Here is a 10,237-nt window from a genome sequence, read left to right on the forward strand (position 1 = left end):
TGGCAAGAGGGATGAGAGAAGTGCACTTAATCTCGGAATATGATGTGTAGAGCTTTTCACCAGCGGCACCATATCATACAATGGAAAGGCCAGCCCGATAGGAGAGGACGGACCTATGATAGAGGAATACTTTGGTGGTCTTGGGAGCGGAGGTTACAACGCCCCATAGCGCGGGCAGCCACAACCACTCTCTATTTCTAAGGTGAATCCCTATTTGAAAAGTGACGTATCATACTGTAGTACTCACCGAGTATCACTCGGATATTCCCTCCAACACTCAGAAGGTATGGATGTTTCCCCTGAGGGTATCATTGACGTCGCGCCTAATATGCACAAGGGTGGAACATGAATTCATGGTACAAGAGCAGGGATCAGCCCTTCGATAGCAGCGGTACAGCGCTTGCAAGATGGGTATGATACCAAGGTCCGGTCTGAATCAGGGTTATTGAACTCGACAAAGCTAGAAACTAAAGGAACCAAATATGTCCTGATCATAGCTGACAGTTTCTGACTTTATTTTTTTTTTCTTTCACCTTTTTCATCACTCGTTCATGGCCCTGGGTTGGAATGTTTACTTTTCCAGTGTTCCAAAATTGCCTCCACAAGTATGATATTGTACGAGCAAAGATACAGCCCCCATTCTCTAGGAGGGAAACAGGACCGGGGGCTGCGGTCCAATCGCAGGGCAGGAACTTCAAGCGACTCCCTGTTGTCCCCCAGACAGCCACGACGCGCAAGCATCAAACCTATGATACCTCTTCCCGAGAAAATCTGCAGATCCTGAGTCGAGGGAACAGGCCAGGTCACAAATACCCAAATGCAGAAATCTTCCAAATCCAGGTAACGCGCCAAGCATTCTCTCTTGAAACCACAAAACAGGGACCCTAACAAATTGCGACGGAGCACAGACTACAAGTTAACTATCAGCTCAGCCACCGCGCATCAGGCGCAGAGATCGGCCAATCGCCAACCCACCTGTGGTACCGGTACAAGTGTAGATCATGAATTCATGGCACGGAGCAGGGGTAGTCACCTTCCCTTATGGAGGTAATTTTGGAACACTATATAATAAGCACGAGTTCCAACCTGGGGTTCACGAATGAGTGATGAGAAAGGTGGCAGGATAATAATAATAATTAGTAACTGTTTGCCATCCTCACAAATGTGCTCGGTTCTCCAGTTCTCGCTCTGTTGAGCTCAATAGTTCTGGCCTTGACAAGGTTATGGCATACATCTTACAGGCGCCGTACCACTGCTATCCAACATCTGATCCCTGCTGCGTACTCGAGTACTGTACAGTACAGCACCATGAATTCGTGATCTGAGCTACCCTTGTACCACATCGCAGCGCCAACACCCCCCAGTACCATATTGTACAGCGGGATTTCCGTTCCCTTCATTTCCCCAGTGGCGAATCCGCCCCCAATCATGTAGCCGGGCCCAGTCGCGCCCAGCTATCCTGGCCCGCCAAAATCCGGGGAACCTGTTGGGTGCAGTGGGTGGGCGACCTAGGACACACAGCAAGTGATTTAGGGGCGAGATCCGTGCAGGGCATCAAATGTCCAGATGGATTACCGAGATTCAGGACAGAGGGAGGGGGCAACCCTTCCATCGTCGTGTCCTACGAGAGCCTTTGTTCATCGAAGCACGCAAGCAGCAATTGTTGCGAGCGTGGGTGTGATGGAGGGCTGGATGATACCAGTACTTGAGTATAGTACTAGTACTATGATAATGTGTTGCGCTCGGAGGGCTCAAGTAAACCCTAGGGAATGTTTGGCGGTCGTTGTTTTAAGGAAACGCGCCAAATATGCTATGATAAGTATAGTAGATGCTACCGGTAGGGTGCTAGTATGAACCCTCACGCCGGAACCGTGATAGGCATGATACAATCATACGACCATCCATAGCTAGGATACAGCTACGTGCAGAAAGTTCTGACACCCCGGCTGGTACTGTAACACAAAAGGGCTATAGTAGATGTATTATCATGTACAGGTACTTCAAGAAGCAGATTCATTATCCTTCAAACTACCACTTCATATGCCCTCCATCATTTGCAATAACTGCCCATATCCTATTTCCCATACTCCTAACTAATTTATTTAACACATTTTGATCAATCTCCTCCCACTCTGCTGCCATTGCAGTCCACAATTCATCTTCGTTACTAGGTCCATTTTCAATAGTTGTAAATCGGTGTCGAAGCTGGGCTTTGAGAATACTCCAAACGTTTTCGATTGGGTTAAGGTCCGGGGAAGAGGCTGGAAGGCATAGGATTTGAACCCCATATTCTGGGTAAATAGTCCTGTTGAGATCACTAAAGTGATATCCTGCATTATCCAGAACAACACAATAGTCCTCTATCTTGTTGTCAAGTGAAAGGAGATAAGGGATCAGGTATGGCTCATTGACCTCAGTTGCATATTGATGACCGTTAATACTGAGTCTGTCATGATCGGAGGTTCATTCTTCAGGTTGACACTGTCGAAGGTGAATTAGAGGTGTCCGACTTCCATAAGTAAATGCAGCCCAGCATCCAACTCCAAATCTTCCAGATTGAAAGGTAGGTACAAGGTTTTGATCGAGTAACTCTTGTCCAGGCTTGACTCGTACCCTTCGATTATGGCAATAACCCTCAAACTCAACCTTAGACTCATCTAACCAAACCATTCTCTTCCACTTATTCAAATCCCATTCAATCTTCCGTAGACACTAGTGTTTGCGTTTAATCTTTTTGAAACTATCGAGGAAGGGCTTTTTGCGAGTCATTCGTAGAGTGAAACCAAGTCTTTTCACGGTCTTGTTCAAGGTTGTACAACTAACTTGAATATCAAGCTCTTGTAGCTTCTTCGTAAGCTCTTCTAAAGATACCCATGGATTTGCCTCAACTAGGGAATTAACTGTTTCCGCTATTTCTTCTGTAATTTTTAATGGTCTACTAGAGCGAGATGCGTCATCTGAAGAGCCCTGGGTTTGAAATTGTTTAACAATATTGCAAATGGTAGAGACAGAAATTTTAGTTTTCTCTGCTGTTCGCTTAGACCCCCAGCCCAGACTTCTCAGAAAAATCACTTCCTGCTGCTTGTCATGTTTGGATATACTCGAAGTATGTGGAGGTGCCATTTGCTGATTTTCAGAGAAGATTTGATTTTCAAGATAGTGGATAATCAATAGAAGAATACTGATTGGGGATGATGATACCTGTTCACTGACTTGTTACCTGTATGATTTGGTTACCTAAGTATGAGTTCATAATAATACATCTACTATAGCTCTTTTATGTTACAGTACTAGCCGGGGTATTAAAACTTTATGCATGTAGCTGTACATCAATGCATCAAAGTTCCTTACCTTATTGTAGCAGGGAAGATAAGAAAAGAGAGGAGTTAAGCTAGGAAGTATCCTCCCCTGTACCCCATTTCGATTTTAAAAAATACTCTAAAATAAAACCCCTTGGAAGGCTAAACTATTGTGCGTGGACAAAATTAACTGCGATTCAACAGAGGAAAATCTTCAGCGATGACAACCACACTCACCCACCAATCCACTATCATGAAAACAAAAAAAAAATTAAAAGATGTAAATACATAGTAGAAATCAATATTTAATTTACCATCCATCAGCCTTAATAATTGCATCTATTCTATCCACCATTGATCCAGGTAAAGTATCAAAAATCTTTGAGTTAAGAAGTTCTCAACAATGAGTAATGGCCTCTACTATTGCCTTCTTGACCACATTGACATCACCCTTCATAAGATATAGCTCTGGGTAGTGCTTGTGAAGCTTACCTTTCACCAGAGACTAAATATTTTCAATTGAATTGAGATCTGGTAAATAGGCAGGAATTTCCATCAGTGTAATTCCCTGCCCTCTGAGCCATCTCCTAAAAGGCAAGTGAGTCTTAGCATTGTCAATGATAAAAAATACCTCTTCTTCTCTAGCCTTTTCTCTGATATTCTCCCATATGCCTAGAAAGTCATAATAATCATAAATATCAATAATTGACTTCTCAGTAACTCTACCCCTAATAGAAGAAGGATTAGGAAAAACAGGCAAAAAAAGACCATGAGTTTGACTATAAAAACAACCAGTCATCATCTAGCTAATCCCTCTCTCCCCTCTCCTAGCCTTAGGTTCAACACAATCCTTATTCCATTTCTCATATGAGTATCTGAAAACCCATTTTCTCCTCTTTCCTTCTCCCCTTTCCACAGCTACCTCATCCTCCCACATTGCCTTTCTTCTCCACATCCTCTTTGTCCAATGCCTATGAGCTAATGCCCATTCCAACCTCTCTTGAGCTAGATCCTTATTCAAATGAACTCTCTCTTATACCATCCACTTTCTAAGATGATTTTTTTCAAGTCTTCTCCTTACTGTCCTACTAGAAACATTCAGAGCAACTTGCTCAGCAATGTCAGAATAGGTAGTATGGTAATTTTTAAGAGCTTTCTTCACCATAGCATTATCCTGTGACTTGGTAGTTTTAGGATGTCTTCCTCTACCCTTATTCTCCTTGCCCTCTTGATGTCCCTTTACAATTGTGTCTCTGACAGTAGTGTAGGGGATATTAAGGTAGTAGGAAATTTGCTGATATCTCATCTGAGGCTCATGTAACCCGAGAATCCTCCCTCTGGTAAACTCAGAGAGATGTGTGGAGGGAATAGGTTTTTGGCATGACTGTGAAGAATAGGAGGCATAGTTTATTGAAAAAAAAAGAATTGAGCAGAATGGTTTCTTCTCGGTTGACTTAGAGCAATTTCTTTATGTACTGTTGAGAGTGTGGGGTGATGAAGAGAGGTGGGTTGCCACCGATTGTTGAATCACGGTTAATTTTGTCAACGCATGATAGACTCCAAATAGTCTAATTAGTTAGCCATCTGGCCCAACTTCCAGCTCGCCTATTATAAGCACCGGCACCCTATTCCAACCTCTAATCTACTGGTACCACATCTCGGTCTCATGCCGCCACACCTCAAATCTTATATCACGAGGTTGGTTAGAATGACAATCACCGGTTGACAATCCATCATTAAACCCTTCACATCACTAGTATCGACATTAAAACACTGGCACGCGTTCTTGAGCGAAGCAATTGTAAAGAAGAGGAGACGGTAAAAGAGAAAAGAAAAACGTCATTGGTCATGAACAATTCTGTGCTGCTGTGGATAGGCTCCTCATGCTGAGGATGGCCAACCCTCTCCCCGCTACGGAAAATAAAGACTCCCGAACCAGTTCAAGCACCCCACCGAGATATCCCATTGCTCGCTGCTTGTATGGGACGAGTTCTTTCCATGCGTTGTTAGTAAGGGGTACTGGGGTTACCTCACGGGCATTAGGGTTGGAGAGCACAGTGGGCGTCACGGCTTGGCATTCATGTATTCACTTAGGTATCAACGTTCGTAGCTAGGAAATACATCAAGTTCCATCCTCTCTCTCCCACGCACGCACACCGGTGCTTACATGCGTTCCCAATTCGCTTCAGAGCGGTTTGGTCCAATCGTTTCGGAAGTTATATGGATTGGGATAGCACAATTTCTAACAATGGCAATACTCTACTCCGTAGTTCTCTGCGCCCCTAACTCTACAGTGCTATGATAGCAAGGTTTTCAGATGGTTATTGACCTCGAGCACACTTCGTTTGAAGGCGCGCTGGTGTTTGACGTCGATAACTTCTGTGATGGTTCCCGAGGACCAAAACCCTATCCTCGCATCCGACTTCATTCAAAATTTCTGAACCAGTATAGGCTCTTCTTGAGATATAAGATACAATTTCCTGTTGGCAAAATTATCCAAAAACGATAAATTAGCACCATCTCATGATCCTCATTTCCACCCAAAAGTCGCGCAGAAAGTGATTTTGGCTAATTGAAATTATTGCACATGTTTACTAAATATCATAGCCCAAACCCAACGTGATACCAGTCACTGATCTTGATAAAAAAAAGGATAAAAGTGATCCTATCATAGGCTTTTGCTCCCGCCATCCACAGAACCACCACCAGAGGTAACTATTCCTCTGAAACGCCGATAAATTCCAGAACTTTGTGCGGAACAGCAGCAAGGTTCCACTCTCCGTTCGACCGCCACAGACAGGACCTATACCGAAACCACGAAAAAACTAATCCAAACCTGCAACTCGATCTGCAAGATCAGATCCAGACCTCAGATACAGAAGCGCCGGTACCGTAAGCCCTAGATCCATCCAGTCGCCGCCGCCATGTTCCAGAAACGCCTTTTTTTCCCCCTCCTTATCAGAACCTCTTCCCGGTTAATTAAGCCGCAAGGCATTCATCCAGTAGCGTAGCGTAAGCGCAGCAAGGTAACTGTGTCGCACTAGTACCCCGCAATGTTTTGCTTACGCCCTCCTTCCCCCACGATATCTCGTCTGTTGGCTTTCTCAATCGCCTCAGGTGTGGAAACTCGAGACGCTCGTAGCGTGATAAGTTGGTGAAGGATTATCAGCACCTAATAAATTAGCGTGCGTTGAAGAAAAGAAAAAAAAGAAAGCTCCCCCGGAAAACGAGACATGGGATTCTTGGTTCTCTGATGGCAACGTTGTGGCTCGAGCTATCGTAACTTAATTGGTTTTCCATGTTTCTAACCCTATTGTTTGTTTTTTCTTTGTTTTTTTGCCACAGGCTGTTGAAGAAGATTTTTCTTTCTTTTGCCTTTTGCAATGACAGTGAGGACATCTGAGACTCGAGTCTTTTTTCTTTTTTCTTTTTTCTTTTTTTCTGTTTCTTTTTCTTTTTGCGAGGATCAAAAGTGGGTGCTCCGCTTTGTATGTACGAGTAAACACCGCCTGGCGCTTAATTACGTATGATAGGAATGATAGGAGGTAAATTAGCAATAACAAAATTTCCATAGAGGAATAAATCCTCTTATCGGACCCACGTGACCAATATCGGACTCGTACAATATATACGAAGAGTGAAACAAATTATACCCAGATATTCACAAGGCGTGATAGCAGCAACAAAAATTGGCCCAGCACCATGCAGTACCCGTACTACCCTCACCAGAAGCGTGTCCAACTTCCAACTTCGCGGGCGGTTACATGCCGGTTCGGTGGTACGAGGATGAATAAATTTGATTGAAACCAATTCGGCCGTTCGCCTCTACGAGTAAATGTCGCGCTGCACCCTACTCAAGTACAGTAACGGTGCCAAGGTTCCTGCCGAATTGTGTAACATGCAAGCGGTTCAAATTTTATAGCACGTCTACAACGTGCCTAACGGCTCAACGTTAGATTCGGCTCAACGTTAGATTTTTACCAAGCCTACCGAGTACTCGGGGGTAGGCAGAAGTCGGGGGCACTTCCGGATCAGGGAGGGACATTATATGAGAACTAAAACAGATCAGGAAAATTGAGTAATTGGTGGTGACTACAGTCGCAGGCCAGCAAAAATCGGGCCCATTTCTGATTCTGGTATAGTATGAGGCCGAGAGGGTCAAGTGATATCTCATGACCACAGTTGCATTTCTTTACCGTTCATGAAGATTAAACTAGTAATACATTATTCAAAGGCTCAGCCACTAGTGATCAGCTAATATATAGTAGTACCTCCATCAGCATCAATCACAGCCTGCAACTGCGGAGGCATACTATCTATTAACCTCATAAGCCGTTCACTAGGAATCCCCTGCCAAGCTATATTCAAAGCCTGTTCCAAGGCTGGAATATCTCCAATCCTACCCCAGGTCTCTCCCAGCTCTGACTCCATATCTAACCATAGTGCTTCTATGAGGTTCAGATCTGGAGACTGTGCTGGCTATTTGATCTGTTCCATCTCATTCAGTTGCCTGTATTGTCTTGCTTCCCCTTTATGACCAGGAGTACCATCCTCTACAATGTCAATCCACCCATATTCCTCACAAGCCTGATGCCAGAATGGGACCAAATGGGGTTCCATGACCATTTCCACATAAACCACAGAATCAATATTGTCTTTACCTAGAATAAAGACCAGATCTGACGTTAGTGTGCCACAAAAGCCACTTCATACCATTTTTGATTATTGCCCAGACTTATAAGTATCATCAATACAATTAGGATAGTACTTTTCTGATACCTTGAGTGTAACCCAAGATCGGTTGCTAAAGCCAGCCATTGAAAATGTTAATTCGTTGGTCCATAAAACTCGAAGCCAATCATCCTGGGTCTAATTTAATAGCTCCTGATACCAGGCAACTCTGATAGGACGGTTATATGGCCGTATTGTAAATTTTCGCTAAGGAACTCACTGGTAGTATCCCAGAGAGTGCATTACTCTCTTGATCGTATCAGGACTGCAAGTATAATTTATCTCAATACAGATAACATCCTAACTCATATGGTGTATTCTTGCATTGTATATAATAAAGGCTTTAAGCTACTGCTTCTCAGCATCATCGAATATAGTTAGATGTCCAGTCTGGTGTCAGTTTGAAGGAGTACCTGTTTTTCTTACCTATTGGTAGATCTTACTACTTCTTAGCTATACCATGGCCATTTATATACATGTCAATATTTACCTTCTGACAAGTTTGCCTATTAATATTCAAATGGTTTTCAATCTTGGTCCAACTCCGCTCAGCATCTCACAAGACTATTACCTTGATGCATTCATCCTAAGTTGTTTCGTGGTGCCGGACACTTTCTAGTTGCTGCTCACATACGTCTTTTTGCTTCACATTAGGACGTTTATGCAGTGTTTGAAGTGTGTAGTTGCATTTTACTCCCCATACTATGGTACCATGGCACCTATAGAATAGGGACAAGAATTACAGAGATCAGGTCTCATTCTACCACCCCCAAGATACTACCTCACCCAACTATATCCCCTATTACCCCCCACCACTTCACCAATACCTATTGCAATGGCTGAAAACTACATGGAAATAGAAAATCAAATCCGGTTTGCCTGCCAGAAGTTATCTGAAAGCAATAAGCTAAACATTGCTGCTACAGTATAAGATTTTGGTGTTTCTGAGAGCCATCTGTAGGGAATATAGAAGGGAAGACTGACAAAGTTGGAGTGACCTCCTATTAATAGAAAACTTATGGCAGATAATGAGCTTGCTATCTATCTGTCTTTATCTTAAATGCCTAGATGAGATTGTAGTATTGGTTCAAGTTTCCATAATTTCAAAATGCACTAATTCAATCCCGTAAAGTATGTATCATCATAATGAATCGTTCTTACCACCTCTAACAGTTAGTACATCTTAGATAGTGTTAGGAATACTGGGATCCAATATATAAGAACCACCCTAAGTAGAGTAACCTTACTTCGAATCTGAATCTCTAGTCTCCAACACCCTCCTCTAGTACTCTTACGGGACCTGTATGTCATCATATATATTAATCTCAGTTGTATCCTGTGAGTCTAATGTCACAGAATTAAAGGTGTTAGAATAACACCTTATACGTCACTGTTGTCTGTCCAACCGGATCCTGTTTACAGGATATATAAGAGGAGACTTTCAGTAAGGTCTGGGGAGTAAAAGAGAGTAGATCTGTTAACTACTGAGAGAGTTACTAGGCTTTAAAAATGTGATATCTTTAGCATGAGTGTTACAAATGTGGCTTAGCGAGAAAAGGGTTTTCACGTGACACATAGTTATGAGTCACAGGTATGTTATTGTTTCACACATATGACTCATTAGGGTCATATGATTTGTTATGTGTGGGATTTGTGATGCTTTCATACATGGCTCAAGTATGAGTCATGGGACGTGCGCCTGACAAGTATGCCTTGCGAGTATGCCTTGCGGGTAAGCCTTGTGCATATCATTTATGTTTTGCACATGACCTCATTATGAGGTCATGGGTTTCGTGCATATGACTCAGTTGAGTCATATGACTTGTTTATTGTGTTATGATTGGTTTATGAGTTTTGTACATGACCTCGCTATAAGGTCATGGGTTTTGAGCATGTGATCACTTTGGTCACATGACTAGTTTGTTATGATTTAGTTTCACACATGTGACTACTTTAGGTCACATGACTACAGGTAGGAAGAATACTATATAAGGAGGCCGATGCGGCCAAGGAAGATAGGTTCTTCACGCTTTGTTCTAAGTACTTTTCCTACTTATTACTTTAACGAATATAAAATACCTTTACGATCTTTATCATTATTGCAACGCTATCATTACGCCAAGAAGTGCTTGTCACGAAGACGAGTTAGAGAAAGCTGACGATAGGCGTTTTCGATAGAAGACAAAGGTCTTGTACTATCGGTAACG

This window comes from Tuber melanosporum, assembly GCF_000151645.1.
Source record: "Tuber melanosporum whole genome shotgun sequence assembly, scaffold_74, strain Mel28".
In the NCBI taxonomy this organism is placed as follows: Eukaryota; Fungi; Ascomycota; class Pezizomycetes; order Pezizales; family Tuberaceae; genus Tuber; species Tuber melanosporum.